This window comes from Tinamus guttatus, unplaced genomic scaffold (assembly GCF_059628265.1).
Source record: "Tinamus guttatus ecotype Peru unplaced genomic scaffold, ASM5962826v1 Tinamus_guttatus_pri_ptg000119l, whole genome shotgun sequence".
NCBI lineage: Eukaryota > Metazoa > Chordata > Aves > Tinamiformes > Tinamidae > Tinamus > Tinamus guttatus.
In genome coordinates, this window is record NW_028288653.1 from 505,310 (window position 1) to 528,511 (window position 23,202).

The 23,202-nt window shown below is 39.7% G+C and overlaps 1 long non-coding RNA gene across 1 annotated transcript in view; it reads left to right on the plus strand.

Annotated features, from left to right (window-relative positions):
• The first annotated feature begins 4,844 nt into the window (after nt 1–4,844).
• The window catches only part of LOC148595319 (uncharacterized), a 35,809-nt gene continuing 17,451 nt past the window's right edge, over nt 4,845–23,202 (plus strand). Inside the window, exon 1 of the long non-coding RNA XR_015913190.1 lies at nt 4,845–4,952. This is a non-coding gene — a long non-coding RNA (uncharacterized LOC148595319). The remainder of the gene's footprint in view (nt 4,953–23,202) is intronic.

Sequence of the window (23,202 nt, forward strand, 5' to 3'; positions counted from 1 at the left end):
CTCTGCCTGGGACTTCTTTTTATCACCATTTTCTCTCTGGCCCCATTCTAATCCCACAGCTAGCAGCATTTGTTGGTTGGCTTTCTCTTTCAGCAGCAATTTCCCTTGCTCGCCACTGCATTTCTTTTCTGATAGCTCAAATATGCATACATGAACATTGGCATTATGAAAAATACTCCAGTACTGAGTTTTTACATCAGATGTGCTTATGCCCAGTGCAATGCAGCCCAAAACCTGACTCGTTTAATCAGTCATAGCTGTTTGTCAATAATTGTCAATAATATGACTAAGGTAGAAGGATACCAGATTGAGCCCTCTGTGTGGTGTTTGGTTCACTTCTGAACATCCTTCTTGAGCTGCCTGCCATCCTTTAACCTGTGGACTGCCCACTGTACCCCCCCAACACTGTAACCCAAAAAATCAGGTCTTCCTGTCCATAAACAGAAAACAAGCAAAAGCCTGCAGCAGGAAAAGACCATTTGCACCACTGACAACTCTGCAGGCTAGTGTTCAAATTTCTGCTCATTTTCTTTTGAGAATCAGGACTGATCAGGGACTGCAGTTTCTGTTCTTTGGAGGGATCAGAAGATCTTTCTTTTGGTGGGGTGAGGAACTCCACACTGGAATATCCTTTTCAAGATATATAGATATGGTACATCAAACACTTTAAGGTTTCTAAAAGAAACTAAGAAGGGATTTGAAATGTCAAACACAAAGAAATGATGCTTTGCTTTTATTTGGGAAAAAAAAAAGTCTTCCTCAGACCCTCTAGCAACAGATTATATTTTTAAAGTATTGTTCGTTGATCTGGCTCCAAAAAGAGTCTTACATTTTGGTGCCTGGTCTCAATCTAAATGAAGCCTATAGTGAAATTCTCACTGACTTCAGTGGGAAGAACACAAAACCTCATTTTCTTGTCAAAATGGAGCTACTAGTGCAAGTTGTACATATTTGGCTTGGTTAATTTTCCTTTAATTGTGACATTGTAGCTGGAAAAAACAATTGAGCTCTTTCTGAAAAGTGTTTAAAACCAAAATAATTTGTTTTTATTCACCTATTGTAAAATACTATTTTAAAAAGAAGTGCAGATTTTGAAGTCCCTCTGCAAATTATGCATGATTAATTTGTTTGCAACCAACGAACTCTAGGACTGATCTTTTCCTCAGAAGATAAGGTTAAGATAGCTCAATAGTTAGGTTATTATATTGTAGTTCCTTAATTTAAATCATCCCATAATTCCAAAACATAGTAGACTATATACTAGCTTTGTGTCACTGAAAAATGACTGCAGACAGAAGAAATGTGAAGTTATGCAACTTTTTAGTAACGTATTCAGAGACACTTCATGCCTTCTCTTACAAGAATCGTCTGTGAATGCAGACCTGCACGAATCTCTTGTGCATGTTCATCCAGAAATTGCAAGCTTCTCAGCCAATTTCTGTTTTGAGAGCCAGCTAAGGTTTATCGATCTCTAAGTGAATATGGTTAGAAAGCATGGTCACAGTGGGCAGTAATATAATCTGTTGTCATACTCCAAAAATATCTTGAGCTGAAATGTTTGGTATTGCCTATCAGGATTTTGTGAATGTACGTAGCATTTATATCTCGCAGCTGTAGGGTGGTCCTGCTGTGCCTGGGCAATTTTCAAGACCAGACTCCTAGAAAGCATGCACTGCAGTTTGCTTAGTTGCTTTATTTGAAAAAAAAAATATTTGGAGAAGTAGATCTTCTGCCTTTTTTATTCCAACTACTCTTGAAGTCGGGTTATGCAACAGATAGGAAAATATGTCAGAGATCTGAAAAGTTTATCAGATTCTGTCCCTGCTTAAGCATGCGGCTTCTGGCTGACTTACATGAGACTTATATGAACTGCTAGCCCTGTGTATGTTTACCAATCAGGACAGGCAGCAGCAAACTATTGCCATGGTTTCCCACCTCCTAGATAAAGGTTGTGATTTTCCTTTGTGCAAAAAAAAGTCATTAAGGGGGAAAGTAAGATATGTATTCTGTTAGATTCAGATATGACTGAGAAGATCTGAGGTGACCTTCTTAAAGGAATATAATTTCACTTCACCTCTTCACATATGCTGTGTTTGTCATTGCTCACCATTCTGAGTTTTAGTAGTTAGCTGAAGGATACCGGATTTCTTTTTTTCAGAGTATTTCTTTTATTACTACTGTAGCTGGCATCTTTTAGAGTTTTCTAAGTTACCCCAAACTCAATCCTGCCACTAAGGACAGACCAGAATGAACTGCCAGGACTGTAAGTTGGACAATCTACTTAGAGTACCATCATATAGATTGAGTGCTTTCTACTCCTCAGATGCTCATGAATCCAAACTGTGGGAGACAAGCTGTGGACGTGGCTTTTTTTTTACATGTTCACTGTGTCTAGTAACAGGGTAAGATTTTGAAATATTCACTCCCCTTACCCCCCTTCCTATTTTACTAGCAGATGACTTGCAAGCCATCTGCTTAAGGATCCTTTAATGTCCTCATGCAGCCTCACACAGCCCTTTGCTGTGTTGCCTGCTTGATCGGGAAGGGGGAGAGAATGGATGATGTGTTGCAGCAAGGTGAGGTCTTCTGTGTTTCAGGGCACGTTTGAAATAGTTTTGATGGCTATTTTGCAAAATAAGTTTTGGCCCATGGTGGCTGAAAACCTCTGCATAAGCAAATCGCTGCTCCTGCCACAGTCTCCAGCTCTAGCATGCTTCAGTGCAGAGCGTTCATAGCCTTTCTGCCACTCTTCCTGCTCTGTGCTACAGTTTGCACCTCATAGCGTGTGGATATATTAAATAATGAAATTAAAACTAGATGGAGCCATACACAGCTGTCATAGGAGTAAGTCACGTCAGGAGGTGCCTTAGCACTATAGGCTTTTGGTGTGCTTGGCTGCATGCCGCTGATCACCTGAGGCGTGCACCAAGGGCCTGTTAATGCCCTCCCCGTTGTGGTTCATTGCTCGCTGCGTGCTTACAGTCTGATTCCATTCAGCAGTCCATGTTAAAAGCAGGTGTTTGCTTCCCAAGGGGAAACAGGGATTCCAGGGGCGTCAGGATAATACTTAATGAAGCAAGTATTCCATGCTCCCCCAGAAGAAAAAAAAATGTAACTGTATATTTGTCTGCATTTGAGTGGTACATTAGTTCCTCTACATTTGTAATCGCTGAAGACTGTATTTGGCAACAAGGAGTTTTTGAAAGCATGTAATGAAGAGTGCATTTCTAACTGTATCCTTGAAATGAGAATTGTCTGTCCATGGGAGCTGGATTACTTGTATTGTTCTAGACAGAAGTAATGGCTATACCTCATATTACCTTGCTGCTTTATACTTATTGACTGTTTATCTTTCATATGTAGGATAACTAATTGCAGATAGTACCAGCTGCTTGCGTCTCCTTGCAGGTTATTGTAGTATAGGGCATTGTAGCAGATGCATGGTTATTCACAGGGCTTGCATTTCCAGCAGCTGAATTGCTGGATCTGCTGTAAATGATCTATGGCAATTACATTTGGCACTGTACAGCTATAATTTTACTGCATATTAATAGCCACCTAGCAAAGAGGTAAATGCCCTTTTCTCGGCTGGGTGCAGAACGAATACTTGGACGTACTGAGTTGGATAAAAACGCAGCTTGGATTTTTAAGCAGATAGCAGGGGTTTTATGCATGGGCAACGTGTTCGGTGGTGAGACGTCTGTTTGCCTTGATGCTATGCAGCGAGGCTCTCGGAGAACTATCATCCAGGCGGATCCTCGATGGAGACGTGCTGGGAGGGGGGAAGGGAGCCAGAAGGGGATCATGTGCCCCATTTTAAGTAGCTCATCTGCTGCCACCCAAAATCTGCTGCAGTATTCCTCTCCCCCAGCCCCCGCCGCCGGCAGCACGGGCGATCAGTGCAGATGCTGTTAAATTTCACTCGCAAAAAAAAGAAAAAAAATTAAAAACACCCTCGTCATAGTGTCACTAAGACTGCCGTGTAGCGTCCAGGGCACATTTTCTTCCCCACTCTTTTTGGGGGTGGGGTAGCAGGGGTTAGTAAGGCGGTTGCGTGTGGGGGAATGGAGAGCGGGGTGGGCGCGAACACGGAGACGCTGGGGGGTGATTAAGGAGCCTCCTGCTCGTTAGCGCTGCCCGGGCGCTTTGTCTCTGCTCGCGGCTGGGGAGGGGCTGGCGGGGGCGCCAGGAGAGCGCGCGCAGACACGGGAACACACGGAGAGTCGCACGGGGGTAGACGGAGACACCGAGGGGTAGAGGGAGGCTGGCTCGCCCCGCGAGCAGCTCGGCGCCCCGGGCGCTGCGGCGGTTGGCGCGCGCAATGGCGGCGGGGCCGGCGGCGGCCGTTGGCGCGGCCGCCGCTGCAGCGCGGGCTGGCGGCGCGGAGCGCCCCGAAAGGCGCCGCCGTCTCCGGTCCGGGGCGCACCACGCTGCGTGGGCGGGGAGAGAGAGAGAAAGGGAGAGGGAGAGACTCGCAGACAGACAGTAGAGCCCGGAGCGCGGCACATAAAGGACAGCGGAGAGGCAGTGCGGGAGGAGAGCGCGAGGGGAGCGGCGCGAGGCGCGCAGCGGGAGGCAGGGCGAGAGCGCAGGCGGCGCCGCAGCGGGGCGAGGCGAGGCGACGGCAGCTCGGCGGCGGACGGAGGGAGCGCGCAGCGGGCCGAGGGGAGCCGGCCCGGGGCGGCAGGCGGCCGGCGGGGCAGGCGGCGGCGGCGGCGCTTCTCCTCCCGCGGAGGAGGAGGAGGAGGAGGAGGAAGGGACCATGCCTTGCAGGAAGACGGGCACTGTACTGTAACCGCAGCAATAGCCGCAGCACAAAAAAAAAAAAAAAAAAAAAAAAAAACCAACAACAACAACAAAAACCAAACCAGCCAACCAAAAATTAACAAACAAACAAACAAAATATACCCCAACCGCCAGGAAGCCGGGGGCACATCCCGTTTTCAGGCAAGGTAAAAAAAAAAAAAAAAAAAGGGGGGGGGGAGCAAAACAAAAAACCAAAACAAAATCTGTAGACATTTGTGTGGCGTGATGTTCTTTGTTGCGATTTTTTTTTCCATTTGTTTTTCCTTCCAGCATGTGTTTTGTGTCGTTTTGTTGGACTCATTCGCCCCCGTCCCTCCCCCCCTCCCCGTGATCTTTTAATTTTTGAGGTCAGGGTGGCTTGGGTGTGTGAGGCGGCGGGGCAGGGAAATAGGACCCGTGCGTGAAGCTGGGGGCTTGTTTTATTACTATGCGATGGGCAATTATTTATAGCAGCTGCCGGATTCTGGCTTGAAGATGTGGTATTTACCAGAGAGGGGAAAAAATACATATATACGTAATGTCGATAGTCTATGGGGCAGCAGCAGGAGGTGGTGGGGAAGATACCGCTGCTGAAATGGGATCCTCGCGCTGAGTTCCCGAGTCGCGTTGTAGGTGCCAGAGCCAGGTAGGCAGTTCGAGAGAGTTGTTGTTCCTTTGCGTTGTGTCGGAGGAGGATATCGGTACGTTGAGGATTTTTTTTTTTTTTTAATAATATATATTGTCCGCCCCGGTCTTGGCTGAAAGCGGAGGGGCGCCCGGGACGCGGCGGTTAACTGGCGCTTTCACCTACAACGGGCGGTGGCGGCGGGTCGGGCTGGGGCGCGGCGCGCGCGGCGGTGGCGGCGGTTGCTGTGCGCGGCCGCGGCTCCCAACGGTCGGAGCCGCTTTTCCAGGGGCCGTTGAAACGGTTACGGCCGAGGGAAAACCTCACATGGGTGGTCGCGGTCCTCCTTAACGGTCGTTCTCGCTGAAATGAATCAAGTGCTTTTTTGTTTTTATAAAAAAAAAAAAGAATACTGTTTTTTAAGCTTTCACTCCCCGTTTTGTGAAAACCAGTGAAGAATTAGCTTTGTAAAGAGCCTTTACTTTCCTAGAAGAAAAGCAGCAGCCTGGGTTTGTTTGACTTTACGTTGTTCTGAAGTGTGGCAGTTCGAGGGTAAACAGGTAAAAAAAAAAAAAAATTACTCGATGCTTTGTTAGTTGTGTTTGTTTTCTGCATGCGGTGAAGGAGAATTACTGAGCACGAGGGGCACTACTATGGCTAGACATCCTAGCCGTCTGCTGTATTCATAAGATCATGTTGCTTGGTATAATTTTGCCAATTTGAATGTAGTAGAAACAAGCAAGAGGAACTCATCCCGTGCACCCATTGTGCGGTGTTGTTTGTTTGTTTGTTCATTTTTCTGCTTTCGTCTGCTGTTTCAGCCAGTGGGAATAGGCTCAAATTCCATGTGCGTTTTTCTGTGCCAGGTGTGTCTGTGCCCCCGGCTCTGCCTCCCTCCTGCGCGCTCCCAGGTGTGTGCAGATTTGTTCAAATTCATCCTTGGTGTTGCCTGCTGCCCTGCAAAAGTGCTGGGAAACGAGGAGAAGCCACTAAATAGTAACGCAGGGTTTTGCTGCTCACCTGTTTGACTTGCCTGCCATTGTGCTTAGCTGGATGTGTGCCTAGTGTGTGTTCTTCCTAACCTTCTCCGAGGCCGTGTATGTAAATTTTAGCCAAGTGCAAAGAACTCAAGCTGAGAGTTAAGGGTGGGGGGGAGGAGGGGAAAGAGGAAAATTGCTATAAACTGACCTGCAACTTTTTAGTCGCATAACTTAACTGCACGCTGATTTTTGTTTTAGCAGTCTTCGTCACGGATCGAGGCAAGTTTGTGTGCGCAATTAGGCTTGCAAGTTACTAATCTTGCAGTGACTTTGCCTCTCAGTTCCCAGCTGAGCATGGGTACCTTGAGAGCTCTGGTCTTAGCCCTGTCGGAGCATGCTCCGGTTGGCAGCTCGTGTGTGGTGTTCTATTTTTAATGCTATTTAATGAAGATGCTTCTCACTCTGCAATATATGAAGCATAATGGAAGAGCAGAGCAATGATTGGTTATGGATACTGGAGAAGGAAAAATGCAAAGGTAAAAGCAGAAATCCCTCAAATATTTATATTAAATTTAATGAATGAAATTCAATATTGTACAGAAGGCTGTTTGTTTAGCTGGGTTTGAGTCAAAGTATTTTGTGTTGTATAAAATTATTTTATTTAATTTTCTTTTAAAAAGTTGTGTGAAACAAGCTGATAGAATTGGATAGAAACAAACTGATAGCAAATGATTGCTGTTTTGTGCTATTGATAAAATCTGGCTGTATTTAGACACATTTCAGCATATCCCTTTTATTTTTAACCCTGAAATGCCTTACAACAAGTACCATTATTCTAGGAAATATTTCTAAATTTTTTTTCTTTGTCTTGTGAATTTGCTGCCAACTGGATTTAGCAGAAATCTGAGTTTTGCTCTTTGCAGTTGAAAGTTAATTCAGTTGATAGCACAAATTGTTGTTGCGTGCAACATTTGCAGAATGCAAGCAGCTGTAAACCTCTATGATATATTGTGTAAAAGAAAATACCTACAGACTGACTACATTGTGCAAGATGTGTGTAGATATGTTTTAAAAAATGTTTCTTTAGTTCCGTAAATCGGTAGCCAGAAATAATATTTATTGGCCATTTACAACATCTGTGTACTCTGAACTGTATAAGGACCCTTGTCTTGATTAAAGATTCGTAAATATATGTATGCGAAATAGCTATATTTTTTTTTCTGCTGCCTACAATATTATAGGATAGTTCTATAAGAAATTTTTAAAATGCCTATCCCGCAGATCCTTTTTTCAGGCAATTATTTCTTCTTCTGCCTATGCGTTAATCATATTGACTACCTTGGGGTTAAATGTGCAAGAGAGAGTTGCTCAGATGAGTGTTTATTGCATTGTATCCTTTGTGGAAAAATTGCTTAAGGTTGATACAAGGAGCATAAGGAGAGTTTTAACACCAGTGTAATGATAGATCAGGAGGACACTTAAGAATAGTGCAACAATCACTTTGAAACTTTATTCTGCTAGAGGAAAATTGTGGGCAAATTCTATCTTCCGTGTTTGTATTTATTCTCCTGTCGATACTACTCAGGGATATTAGCATGATGGCAGCAAGCTGGATTTGGCCGAATAAATCGCTATTATTAAATAGAATTTCTGGGAGTAAATACAAGAAACTGGAAAAGTTTTAAAATCACTACTTTCTTGGCTTCCTCCCAGGCTATGATTTTAATAACCAACAAACTTGCTCTTAATAAGAAAAGGAAAAAAAAAAAAAAAAAAGGGCACTGATTCTGTGATGCGTTATGGTGTTCCTTCCTGCCCTGAGACATGGCTCTCGCTACAGTCGGTGGGAGCTTGAATTTGGAGGTGTGAGCTGAGTTTGGTTCAATGAGGAGCAGATCTTCAGCACCTGAAAATGGGGGTAGTTCCATCTGATTTAGGAGCAGCGTAGATTTACAGCAACTGATCATACGTCCGTCTGCTAGGACTATACATAACTTGCATGGAGTAGCACTGTCAATATGGATGGCATTAATTCCAGATCAGGAAATGATTTTGGCAAGTTAGAAGGTCCTTCTTTATAGGGGCTACTTGCAAATGAATGACTTGACCAGTGAGTTCTCCCAGTGCAATTTACTTGTTCAGCTGTAAAAAGAATTTGTAACTTACATGATTATTTAAAAGGGATACTATTGATATGAAGCAATCTATTTTCAAAATTATTCTTAAAGATTGGCCAGTTAAATAATGTAACTTCAGTGCAATAAACTTGTAAAATCTGTTTGTCCCCCGCTCATTCATTTATTAGACTTGAAGTTCTCTGCATCAATATGCTCAGCAGGTAGTAAGTCGAGCAAACAGGTTGCTTCTTCTAGAAGACCAAAACATGCATCAAACAAACAAGGAATATATGGCAAAAGCTGTGTACATTCCAGTGGAAAACATTTCATTCTGAAGACTTTAAAGTACTGTATATGAATGTGTATGGTAACTTGCATTTCTAGGGCACTTCCTGTTCTAAAGCATTTCACAAAGATTGATGACAAACTGCAATCCAGGTAAGTAGGATTTTCCCCACGTTAAGGCTGAGTAAACTGAGTTGCAGAGAAATTAGGCATACGATGTGAGGTCACGCGTCCTGTTCTTGATAGAGCCTGCACATTAGAGCATCACAGCTCTTCCCGCTTGCGGTCTTATGCCTTCACCCCTAGGTGACAAAGGTTCTCTGTTTAATCACTGCTGCTGCTGTTGTTGTTGCTTTTTCCTAATTTTGCAACTTTATATATGAAACGGTGACTTTCAGAAACATGTAGATATAAATAAAATTAAAGTTTCTTTTATAGACATTTAAAATGTTACATTTTTACGTAATAGTCTTCTAGGAAGGAAGTGCCTTTCAGTACACATGAAAGAAATGAGCAATATCTGGTCCTGGTTTCTTTTCAAAATATCTTTAATATGCCTACGAAATCATACAGGCATACCTGTTACTGTGCTCAGACAGCATATGTTTTTGTTGGGTTTTATTTGGAGATTTGAACTCCATCATAGTGGTAGCCACTGTGATTTGTACATGTATGTCATTGAGTACGTGCTCGCAGTTTATTAGAAGAATAAGCAAGACAGAATATTATAAAGCTACAGTACTTCTTTTTGAGAGGCATTTCTGGATAAATAACATCTGTAATTAGTTCTTGCCAGATACGTATCCTCGTTTGTCAGCAGAGGTCCAAGCCACGTTGTTACAGGATTTAACAGTTAAACTGCTCATCATTTCTTTCGATATCTGAAGTAACTCCCATTTCAGACTCTGCATTATAGCATATGGTAGTTATGCAATAGGTAAACTTGCCAGCACCTCGCAAATGACCATATGTAAGAGTACTGCTCGATATGAAGGCTTGTCCTTCTGTGGTTTATCTTCATATATACATTAAGAATCTATATTAATACCTAATATTTGGCATATGCATTCTGCATTTTTACATTGCATTCATTTGAGGGGAAATGCATTGGAGTTCTTAGCTTTTACAGAAAATGGGTCTCATACTGTCCTTGTCGTGTGGTTGCGCTCTTCCACTTGTTAGTAACATTGCCCTCATGTAGTACCACTGCTGTTGTCAGTACTGCAGGTTTTCTGGTAATCCATCATTACTGCACTTTTTTTTTTTTCAATGGTTTCTCAGGAAAAGTAGTTGCTGAAAAGATCTCCTTTCATTAAAATACTCAGTTTTTTTAATCTCGTATCTAATCTGTGCTAGATCACTCCAGATAAGTAAATATTAAGCTAGTATGAGAATATCATATAATGTTGCCTTTTATTTTATTTTATTTTTTATTTCACTCCCTACAACTTAATTCAGTCTTGCTGAGAGCAAGAGAATTAAATGTGGGGAAAAAGTACAGACAAACCTGGAATAAACAATTGCCCCCTGTAAAATGGGCAGCTACTTTATGTAATTGCTGCTGTTAAAAAACATGGTGAAAAATCTTAGAGAACCCACTAGCATACTTTTTTCCCTGGAGAAACTACGAAGTGTGTTGAGAGTGATAATGTTATACAGTATGACTGAGCTGAAATGCAAAGGCATAGGTAGGCAGTGACAGCTGGGAATTTGGGATTTGGGTATCTAGTGACTGGGTTTGCAATGTGGTAATCCAGAGTATTTGCTAGTCACTGCCGATACGTGGATGCGGTGGCGATGTGAGGCTGTTCTCGCTGCAAGCTTGTTCTCACAGCATATGTTGAACTATGTAAGGTGAGAAGTGCATTTCTGTAGTGAAACAAAATGTTGTCTGAAGAGGAATGAGAACATTTTTTGATGCTTTCTCCAAACAAGCTGTCTGCTCTTGATCTCTTCAGGCCAATAGTCACAGTTAAAGAGTACAGTACAAGAGAAGTCCTATGAAAAGAATTCTTGTATTTTGAATGGTTTCTAGTGTATTTCTCATTGAGTCTTGGACAAAACTATGATGTATTTATGAGCTGTTTATACAGCATCTATACTAAAATTTTAGAAGCTTAGTAACATCTTCCAGCTGTCCAAGCTGTCTCTTCCTAAATCAGACCTTTTGAAGCTTTTGGATAAAAGGAAGGCTTAAAAGGTCAGTAAGGAAGTGTCCAAAAATAATCAACAATAAATTAAAAAAAAAAAAAACCAGCACCTGTTTGCTCCAGCTAAATACTTTTTGCTGTTGTTTTTGGTTTCTTAATCTCTCAAAGTCCTTTTGCTTTCTGTCTGCAGTCCATACTGAAACAGAAAAATAAGATATACTAATTCAACTAATTTTGGGGTTCTGTTTCATGCCCATTTAAAATGGTCACACTGCAGTGATTTTTATTGCTTCGTTAAGTCAGCTGAGCCAGGTTTATAGTCTGAGGATTGAAATCCATGATCAAAAACATTCTTGAATATCTAATGATTTTGCCATTACTTAATTGTGGTCTCACAGTATTGGTATTTTTATTTTAATAGACCAATGAGTTGAAATCTTCATGTGCTTCCAATAGAGAAAGCATTTTGTAAATTTTTGTTACATCTCTGGATCCAAGAGTCTGATTGTGATGCAGGGAGTCCAAGCAACTTGACTTTGGTGATTTGAAGAGCTTTTCATGGTATAATGCTTTATTTATCATGAAGAAGGTTATTGCAGTTTATTTATGAATAAAGAGAGATAGCAAGGCTTCTCTATTAAATGAAACTAATGCAGATTAATAACATGATAATTAGCATGTTGCTCCCCAGCAAATTTTGCTGGGGAACATGGATGCTGGTGTTGTCATGTGAAGTAGGTAGAGTGTAGTGCAGCACTTTGTGCTATTGAACTCCATTAGAAGTCATCTGCCTTCATTTGCACAAAGTAAATATTAAGTAGTTGTGGCTTCAACTTAATTCCCCCCCCCCCCCCCCCCATCGTTAAGTGGCCGTTCCATTCCTGAAGCTGTTACTGTGGGCATAACACTTAGTCATTTGACTAACTTGCTTAATGTATTACAAAGTGTTTGTCACAGAGTCAGAAATGTTTAGCATGTCCTAAAAGCTATAGGAGAAGTGCATCAAATAAATTGGTCCACTGCAAAGGCTTACTATGGATTTTAATGAAGACTTGGGAAATGTCTGATGGCTTTATAATTTGTGTACTGTATAAGCCATGAAATCTAAAGTAAGGAGGTTTGACTTTCATGCTTTTGGGTTTTGTGCATTTTAGAAAAAATCAGCGCTTCTCGTACTGGGAAAGAAAGTTGCGAAAATAGATCTGAAAAGAAAGTGTAATGAGTAACTTGAGGCATCTCAAAGTGCCTTATTTTAAAATACCTGCTACTAGGAGGAAAATAATTACAAAACCATTCCTGATTCAGATGTGATCTTAGGGCAAGCTTTAATTCATAGAAAAGAAGTTTAACTAAATTGGAAAATGTGCTGTATTTACCAGTTTTGTGTATCTTGGTATTCCTTTCCACTGGTACATAGCAATCTGTTCTACATACAAGCAGCAAAATGGAGTACTGTAGTAACAATAACTATGGCAAGCAGCCGAAGAAATCTGTTAGATACTAAGAAGACAATAAAGGAGTGTTGATAGATAATGTATTTTTTTTTACAATCTATGTATTGAGAGCGATGTCATTATTTGAAAAAAAAAAAATCTTTGGATGACTGACTGCTCCAAGAGTCCCTCTCATAATCAGAGGCTGAGATAAGGGAACGGCAGGGTTAGCGGCAGTAAGACCAGCTGAAGGAAGAAAGCAGGTTCTGGAGGATCAGAAGCAAAGGAAAGGAAGATTTTCAGGAGGCATTCCCTGAAGACTGAGTAGGTGAAGTTTCGGATTACATGGAGGGATGATGTGTAGAGGTATCTTTTTTTCAGTATATATTTTTTTCCAGAAAAAAATCATATGCAGGCAAGCTTTTTTTGTTGTTTGTTTGTTTGCTTTAATTCTTTGCATAGCAGATCAGGGCAAAAGGAGCGCACCACTTAAATCTCCCTAGATCTCCTCAAAGTTGGGATTGCAGGAATTATAAATGATGTGTGTCTTTTGAATTTCACTGATGCTGAATCACTCCTTTTTGCCACCTGGCAGAGGAGAAGGGAAAAACCACAAAAGTGTTGCCAAGGAGGAGGCTGAGGGCAGCCATGCGGTGGCGGGTGCTAGGCACCTGTCTTGGCCTGGCGAAATGTCGACCCAGGAAGCTGATGGGTGAGTTCTGGGGCTCTGGGGGTATGCAGCCAATAACTCCATTTATTTCCGTAATAGCAATTGTCTCAGCCTACCAAGAGCCTTCTAAATTATTCAGGTATTTACTGAAGTAGCATAATGTGCCCTGTGGCTGCATAAATTCATGGCTTTTTGTAAAGGGCTTTACAATGATGGCAGAAGGAAGGGTAGAAAAGAACAGTTTGTGGGACATACAAGGTGATGCAGCGTTTTGGCTGCACGGGCTTATGCTGCTGGTATGCATGTAGCCATGGTATTTGGGCTGTGGTTCTGCAGGCACCTTGTCCACTCGGTCTTTCATCGTGATGGTTTCCGCAATGCGGGAGGAAGATGCGGCAAGCACATACCTCTTTAAAAGCCTACGTATTTCTTTCATGTTTTTGTTTCTCCTGAGGCTCTTTTTCAGGAAGAAGAACAGAGAAAGTAATTTATGCTCACTAAGGCTAATTGTAATTTTTCTACTGCAGATCATTTCTTAGAGAGCTGTATGTTCAAACCATTGCTGCTAACTGTATTCTATATTTAAATTACTTTCAATGTACAAGAGATGAATGTCAAAAATGTAGATTCTTTTGGCACTACTTTATTGTGTTTTTTAATATGCTTGCATCACATCTTTATTACTGCTGTCAGCTACGATAAATCCATATGTAAAAACAATGTGTCTGTATAAGTGTATCAGAAAAGAAGACTGTAAAATAGTGTATTTTAGCATAACATTTTGCTGATCAAATTTCAAAATGTTGAAAAATGGAATCAGTTCTAATTGCGTTAGTACTTAGAGAACCAGGGTAGTAATGCCTAATTCTTTTTGACTTGGTTGAAAAGTCACAACAGACTGAGCAACTCAGATTGTACTGTGCGTTCAGAGCGAATTTCCGCACATGGGAATGCGGTTGCTAGATTTGTGGTGACTCAAGATCATAACAAAGAAAAAGCCCAAGTAACCTAAGTACTCCTGATGCATAGTTAAGTGTTGCAGTGAAATGTATTATTTATTATTAATGCCAAGTAGTTGGAATGAGGCTGGCATATGATAGTAAAACACACAAATGCTCTTCAGAGTATCAGCTGCGTGTGTATATAAGCAACTTGAAGATATATTCACTGCCAGACAGGTGATTTTAATATGAGGAATTCTAAGATTGCTCTTTTGACTTCCAGTGGCTTACATCATAGTCAAGAACTTGAGGTTCTTTTGCCAAGTATCATTAAATTGGAAAATTGCAGACAATTGCAGGTAGCCTTACAGCCTCTGGGAAGAAAACAAAGAATTTGGAGATGTGGAGAGGACTTACCTGCTTGTAGAAAGAGCAGAGTGTTGTGAGCACAGTGTAGTTGCATAATTTACCTACCCTGCATCCTTTAGGTGCACGATGGAAACGTGATTTACCTTAACAACCCACAGGCCTGACTTATATTACTGAAAGAGAAAGGAGTTTAATATTAGAGAAATTTGCCGCAATCTTATGGTATTACTATAAACTCTTTTTTTTTTTCTCTTTAAGTACATACATCAGGATGCCCCCAACATCTTTGTGTCCTCTTCCACATACAATAATTGTTTCCATCCAGCTCCTTATATCTTGTAACTGTTGTTTATGCCAGATCTTTGCTTGTGTAAGTTGTATCCCTTGCATGAGCTTTCCTTTGTTCACTGGAGCCCCTCTGACTTTTCTTGGGTTTTATTTTTCTTTTCCGTTTGCTTACATTCCCTGGCTTTAGTATCTTGCCTCTTTATGTCAGTTTATGTCAGTTGTCTGTCTGTGTTTGAAATGGCTCAAAAGGCTGATTTATTCTTCATATACTGTCACTGCAGTAACATTTTCTGCAGTTTATTGCAGTGTGTGCAGTGTGCTTTTTAAAATAATTGAACATCTGGGCAGTCAAGTTTTATATAAAACTTTTTTTAAAAAAACTATCACCTTCATGCAAAATACGCTAGTTCCCAGATTTTTCAGTTGCAGTTTTGGTATCTCTTAAGGAGAGAGCCAAAATTAGGTATATTTTTGATTGAATCTTCTTGGAATGTAGGACCTTGTGCTCTTGAACCTCTTCATGCATGTAGCTCAGATCAATGTACCTAGGTTCCTTTGGGGCCTATGTTCAATTTCCCAGATGTTTGTATAATTGTGTATTTGTGATGCTTCTTGGAAGGCTTTTCTATCCTGAAACCTTCATCCATTTGCAGAGGTTATGCAACTAGCATAGAACCTAATACGTTAAATTGGATGAGATATTAGGTATTATGCTATTTGATTGCACAATGGAAAGGAAATGAGCAGAGTTCTTGTGCATATTATGCAGAGATTGATTTTTGTGTTTCAAATTTGTACACGTGTTGAATAAACTGGGAGCCTGCGCTAAATGCTGAAGGTTACATATTCTTGTAATTTTCATTTCAGTGATTATGTTAGGTAGATTACATTTAGAAGAGGAAGAGAGTATAAAGATAGTTGTGGGTAATGTATCTGGGTAGCTATACTTGAGGCCATATATTAAAGATGTAATCCAATTTTGTGAACTGTATTTGTAAAAGATCCCTTTAAAGACAGGAAAAAGAAATGGTAGCCACTTGGCTAAAAATTCACATGTAAGTGAAAGATTGACGCGTGTGCATTTGAAGAAGCACTGGTTGCTGTTGCCATGTCAAAGTTGAGATTTATCGTTTCTGAAAATACAAGCTTTTTATGTTCTTTTGCTCATTTTTCATTCATTGCAGTCAAGACAAACAGGAGAAGTCTCTGTTCAGCTGGTAACTATCAGTGTAATTCAGTTGTTTATTTTTCAGGAATCAGATTGGCAATCTGATTGTTTATCTAGTTCACTAATTGCCACTACATTTTGTAAGTTTATTATGAAAAAAACATTCTGAATGTTCTAAAGCACAATGAAGAAATTATGGCAGCACTCTGAACAGATCATGAGTTATGAATTGATTTTCTTTTATCGGTTAATCTTCAGACACTTCAGTTAACTCTGACGCAGCATTGAGCTGAAATCTCTTACTAGATTAAAACCAAATTCTGTGTTGCCTGGAGTAATTCCATGTTTTAGTGAGATGTCATATTAGCAGGTCACTTATTCTGCAAAGGGTACAATATTCTCTCCTAAGTCTATTGATACCAGCTACTGATAATTGAACTCAAGAGTTCAGTTATTGGTTAAGCAGATGATTTATAATTTTTAAAAGCAAATGTGTAAATGGCTATAATTATGAGAGACTTGCAAAATAGTGAAATTGACTTGTTTTTATGTAGCCCACATTTAAATTGTTTGAAGGGAAGCTTTTGATTTTTGACTTAATTCTCTTGTATCAATCCTTGCAAATAAAAGTGTGGAAACGTTAGTTCATATAACTTTATTGCTGTATTTAAGACAAATACGTTGCTGCAGCAAGAAACTTGTATGGCTATATTATCCTTGCAAAATGTGCATTGAAATATTTTGTGGTTCTTGAGTTTTAAAATGTGCTTTTATGTTTCTGGTTGAGGTGTTTCCCAAATGGCTCTATTAGCAGTCCACAGCTGATTTGCCTTTGCAATCCAGTGGATTGGAGGAGAACTAAGTTACATTTGAAAGAGATAGCTGAAATACTCTTTTATTTTTTTTCATATTTCTTCGGAATTCAGGGATTTGAACAGTTGAACCTCCTGTTATGTATTAAAGGAAGCTGCTGTAAAAGTAGCTTTGCCTTGTGTTATTCACCTCATCATAGAATCATTATGGTTGGAAAAGACCTCTTAAGATCATTCAGAATAGTGTAAGTGCAAAATATACTCTGCAGTCCCTATTCTGCTCACTGGTGTTGGCTAGATGAAAAGCAATTCCTGAAGAATTCGCTGGCATTTCAGCAAAGACAACAAGCAAAACAACGTAACTTGAAAAGGCTGGGCTCATAAAATAGCTGAGAATAAGAGCAAGTGTATGGTCTAGTGATGCTTTCTGCACTGATTCCTACCTGCAAGATGGCCATGGAGGAGGGATGATAGCAGACCAGTGAAGACCTGTTCCTCAGTGTTCTATGTGAACTGTAGATAGTAGCTCAGATAGTCAGGAAAATGATGCTTTTTTAAGTAAAAATGTGTTTTTAGCCCTTTCATAACCCTTTCGTGAGTTGTCTACGTAGTCCACCAGGAGAGAGGATATATTTCCTGAGTCAAAAAACATTGCTGTTGCCTTTTAGAGAGTATTTTGAGGTATAGTCAGGATAAAACATCATGAATATTTATTCCTTTTCAGTAAGAGAGCAGGTCTTCAGTGCTTCCAAATGCCTTAAATAATTTGGAGAGATTGTGTGCAGTGAAAGCATCTTAAAAATGTTGTTTTCTTAAAAAGGGGCTGTTCTAATAGTGGAAATAGCTACAAATTTGAATGTGACAAGTAGCATCATCTGTTGAGCAATATACCGTGCTAATATCTTAATGAAAAAGAGCTTTCCCCAAGATAACATTTCCCCAAAATCAAGGACTGATAAACAGGCATGTCTTGAGCAATAAGGGACAGTTTAAGAAGAGGATGGTCTGCCATGGGACAGTAGCTCATAGAAAGAAATCCTAGTGATAAAATTCCCTACTGTCCCCTCATTAATTTTTTATTTTATAGCATTTGCCTGTGCTGAATTTTCCTTTCTCACATTTGAGTTTAAGGGGTATAGATGTCCCCTGGGTAGGAAAATGGGCAGCCAGCCATCTCTTATCAGTGTGAAGCTTTTGAACAAAGCTCCTTTCTGGGAGTGAATAGAGGAAGAAAACAATGGAAAAGAAATTGCTCTTCAACAAAAATGAACTTCCAGCATCGTTTGCACTCCACAACGAAAAGTAAGCTGGCCAACCACTGGTTGTTAGTCAGCTTGTTTGTAAAATACGCCAGTTTACATTGATATCTCCAGCGTGGGGTGTACAGCTGCTGTACTCCAGTTGCCTTGAAATACCTCAGAGACAGAGTCCTTCTGTGTAATGGAGATATGAAAAGAGTCTGAGATGTGTAGGCAGTGATAGGTAGTAGGTAGAAATGCAAAGAATAGCAAATACAGATAACAATATTATTAAGTATTAGGAGCAATACAATAGCAGCCCACTCTCAGTACTGCATTTATCATAAATAACAAGAATGTGGTCAAAGTATTTGCATGCTGGTATGGCTGCCTATTTTTTCCGCTTATTTTTTGCTAGCGTTATGATGCAGGCTTGCATGCTGCTTGTTTCTCAGTTCATTTATGTTTTCCCAGAAATAAATCTGATCCTTATTATAAATTATTTTAAGTTCTCTTGCAATCTAAATCAATTTGAAATGAAATGGATTTTGTAGACAGAATTTTGCATGAATAAATGCGTCTCACTTGTTCTTTTTTTTTTCTTACTATCTTGTTCTAGTAATTCCTAGAATGATTGTGTACAGAGGCTGCAGTTAATTGTAATGTGCTTCAAAGAGGTAACACGAGAAGTGTGTGTGTGTTTTTTTTTTTTTTTTTTTTTTTTCCTGTTAGCTATTATTTTTGTTACTGTTATTAAAAACTCTGGATTCCAGGCTTTTTTACTTCGTGTCTTCATGTATAGCTATGAAAATATTTTAAGAAATCATTTACAGTTTCATTAGGGACTGTGTTTTCATCATACACATTCATCTTTCACACTTTGCCACAAGACTATGTGTAAAGGGGCACAGGCAGAGGGAAGATATTAGAGAATTGTGGTGTTACAATGAGGGAAGGCGATTTAGGTTATACTTCTAGCTCCTGTTTTGACCGATTTCATTACTAGCTTAACCTCTGTATTCCTTTCTGTATCTGTAAGAAAATAATGGCATTTCTGCATTTATATTCTTGGAATACTGATACTTAGAATACATAAGCACAGATTTAAAGTATCAATGGTTAGGTCTTGTCAGGAACTATGTCTTAAGAATGCATTCATAAAAGCAATTTTAAAGTGTTGCAAACAACTTTCATTTAAGTAGATTTTTATTTTGCAGAACAAGAGGAATAAATAACATTAATTTGCGGGGCAACTTTGACAAGGTCGCAAAGCAGACACTACCTGTTTTCTTACTGGCATATAAATCTCCTTCTTATAAGTGCCTTTATCTTCACTTTGCATAGAGAGTTTACCCAAGGTCCATCTCGCTTTTACAAAAAGCAATTTATAACTCCATATGCCAAGTGTCATGTAGAAATACATGTCCCAGAAATACTAGTTATTCCTGACAAAGTTGTATTTCTAAAAGAGTTCTTATTTCACATGAATCCTTTACTCTTACTCTGGAAGCGTAAATATTTTTGCAGTCATCTTTACAGTGTATGTCATGAAAATAGATGGTAAAGGTTATGTAGTTAAGCTTACGAATTCAATAGCCTTTTAGCTCTCTATTCGGACTCTGAGTTTCTGCAGCTGAGACTCATATTTTGTCTTAGAATCTATTATTTCCTACTTGACCAAGTTTTTCTAGTGGCTGACAAAGGGAGGAGACTGTAGTCGGCATGTCTGTGAAAGCTCAGCTTCTACTGTGATGTGCCCACTGACATCACTAACATCACAGTTTCATACTCAATGTAGCCTATATGTTGCTTAAATCAGTGGCCCTCAGATTTAAAAAAAAAAAAAAAAAAAAAAAGCCCTGTTCTCCTTGAAGCACTAAGTAGTTTTTGAGCAGCTGATTCACACCTTTAACACTAGCTCTTTAGAGCATTTCTAAGTGCCGCTCTAGGTTCATGGGGAGCTCTGCACGAAATAGTTGCTCTGACCACTACTCCATATGTATCCTCCTTCTCTTGTGCCAGAGTTTGCATCCCATTTCCCTGCTTATGCAGGGAAGTAAGTACCAGCCATAAATGTATGGCTAATACCTTTCTTCCCTCTCCTTCCCCATATCTTGTTCTGCCTTACTAACATAAAAGAATGGCTTAATTTAAAACAGGAGTTCACCTTTCTCTCTTTCCAGCTGCTCTGGAGCCCTTCCTGGTTTCTGAGTTTTCTCTTGTTTTTGGGAGCTTTAGTTTTCCACTTGCTGCAGTTAGCTCCAGCTACTGTTTCTGCTTTTGCTGCTAGTGACATTCTGCTTCTCTGACCCTGAAATCCTTTGGATTTTCTGATGTTTCTGATATTATGAGATGACTTGTTTCCCCACCTCTTTGAGCAAGAGAACACCACTAAACCTGTTCTGGTTTTGCCAGAAATATCAGCTGGGTCTTTTCTTTCTGTGAGGGACAGTTTCCCTCTTAGTGAGATACCTTTTTTGAGTTCTGTAATAGTTTGTGTTCCTGAAAATGTGTAATGGACTCGTTTATATCAACCACTTAAGCTTAAAAGGCAATGCTTTTCTATCACAGTGAAACACAGATTGATTTTCTGATTGCCTGATGAGAACGTGTATCTGTTAGGCGAACAGGTTAAAAAATACACTTTTGTTCAGGATCATTTTACACAGTGTAAGCCAGAAGTCCAAATTGCCTTTCTTGTGTGTCATTCCTTAATCTCTGTGTATGTTTCCTGAGGACTTCAATGTTCCAAAATACTTTAGTCTGATCTAGTAAAACGACTAAATATGCCTTAGTGTTAAATATCTGAACAGTGTCAGTGGTTGCAGGATGTCACTACCCGTCTGTCTGTAGTAGGATGATCAGCAGGCATCAGCTTCCACATAACTGTGTGCAGATAGATAGGCCTGCAGTCACTGTTTAGAGATAGTATTGTCTTGTTTTGTAATGTATGTGTGTATGCACAGATTTTACTTATATATGCGCAAATATATGCATTGCCCAGCTGTAATTCACTGCACCTGAGTACTGACCCTGAGTAATAAAATAGATGGAAAAAAGGAATGAAAATGATCAGATTAAATTTAATAAACTAAGATCATCTTTTTTTTCCCTCAAATATGTGTACAAGCCAATTAACATACCTGTATAATATAGTGAAACCAAAAGTTTCAATATTGTAATATGGCCTTCCATTAAAAAAAAGTATTGTTTAGATTCTTTTTTTTGCTGCTTTCTAAAGAGAGTCAAAGGCTCCAAACTATCGTATAAATCTTTAGTGACTTCATCGAACGCTGACACTAAGAAATGATTACAGATACACCTTTCAGAAAAGAAAGAGGACTGTAAGGTTAATTGTACATCTTTGAGATCAGAATTTGTCAAGGAAAGATATTTTCCAAGATACAAGGCATAGGATAAAAGCAAGTTGATTTCTTGAGGAAGTTCTATAGGAACCAAAGGAACGGAATGTTGTAGTAATTGTAAGGCTTTTTTTTGCCAAGCCCAGTTCGCATCTGGTACCAATAATCTGTAATGTAGAAGCAAACCTAGAAACACTGAAAGACACCTCCAACCTGAGATTTTCTCTTGGGAGGTGATTTTGAATTTGGAACATACTCACAAGTGTTTGGCAGTGGACTAAAGAGCACTGAGAGAAGTTTTATGTTATGCCTCTTGAAAGAGAAATAAATTTAACATACTTAAATTATCTCTTCATTTCTCAGACTCTGTATTTTGTATTACTATGTCTTGTTTCTGAACTCCTAGAGATTTGTAACTTATGTGAAGTTCTGTCCTGTGCAATACAGGTTCACATACTTGGATTGATATAAATGTTTAGCACTGCAAATCAACAAGCCTCTTTCACAAGCAATTATAAAAATTAAAGGGGTATTTGGAAAAAAAAAAAAAAAAAAAAACCTATGGTGACATTTTTATTTTCAGAGAATCTGTTGCAGAAGTCGCTTAAATGCCTTGCCATTTTTTTTTGTCAGGTTGATGATGCAGACTATTTTGTGTTTGGACATAAGTTCAAAGGGTTTTTCTTTGATGGAGGGAAGCAGAATATTTTTTGTATAGAAAAAGGTAAGCTGATCTTGAGGCCCGTAATAGGATGTATAAGACAACAATGGTATTAAAGCCAGAAGCCACCCATTATTATGGCATGGAAAGCTTAGAAGAGTAATGTTGCCAGTCATGACTTCAATTCATTTGCAGTCCTGCTAATTCTGTTGTGGTAAGGAGTCAGTATGGTCTGATATCTGAATAAGTTACTACAAGATACTGAATGTTCATATATTGAGAAAATTATTGCGTCTGAAATTGCAGTAGTTTTCTCCTGTTGTATTTGGACCCTTGGTAACCTAAATAAAATTGCAGTACAGAAGCTAAGGACTTGAGAGATCATTCTTGCAGTATGGAGGATAATAGGGGGACAGCATCTGATAATGAAGGGAAAGCAAGGAATATCCTCAGAGGAGATTTATAGAGCACTAGTATGTGTACTGCCCCTGATACGCAAACCTCCCAAAGAGCTGCGTGGATGATGCATGGGCAGCCAAATTTTATCTTTCGCCTGTAAGAAGACTCTTAGTTGTTATGGTACCAACACTGGTACCCACCAGATATTTGGGAACTCTTGGAGAATGTGTGTTCCCATACGGTGTGGGAAAAAGGGCTCCTTTTCACTAACAGGATTTAATGTGAAGCAGAAGAAGAGATAGAGATCCATGTTCTGACTAACAGAACCAAAAAGATCATGGCAGGCAAATGCATGTGTAGTGTGTTCCCCCCCCCCCCCCCCCATGAAGGTAAGTCACATTCTTTGTAACAGTGAATAGGAAAGCATATCCCAACAAATATAATTCTTCAGGTTTGTAACTTGTATTGTGATTGTGTTGTTGCACCTGATCTAATTAACTGTTTTGTGAAAAAATATGGGAATAAGAACACTTCTAAAATATTTGTTTTACTTTGCTTTTATTTTTTTTTCTTTTTGTTTTAAGCCCTTTGATGCAAGGAAAATCTGTGAAAATGAAAGAGCTAGGAATGTAGTCATTCTAAAATAATGATTGAAGAGTTGTTTTTATAGAGTATACTCACTGCTAGTTATTACTGTCAGTAATCTTAGTCCTGTTTATGTAAGACAACAGGAGTATTTTAGGTGGCTGTGCAAGTTGTAAGCTAATGCGTCCCATTAAAGCATGTGCAATGTCCTGAAATGTCAGATGCTTAATTTGTTAGGATGTCTCAATGCTTAAGGTGCTGGAATTGTGAAGTGTGCTGGAAGTGTGAAAAAGATGACCATAAGCCAGAACCTGTGTAAGGCTTGTTGGTGGCA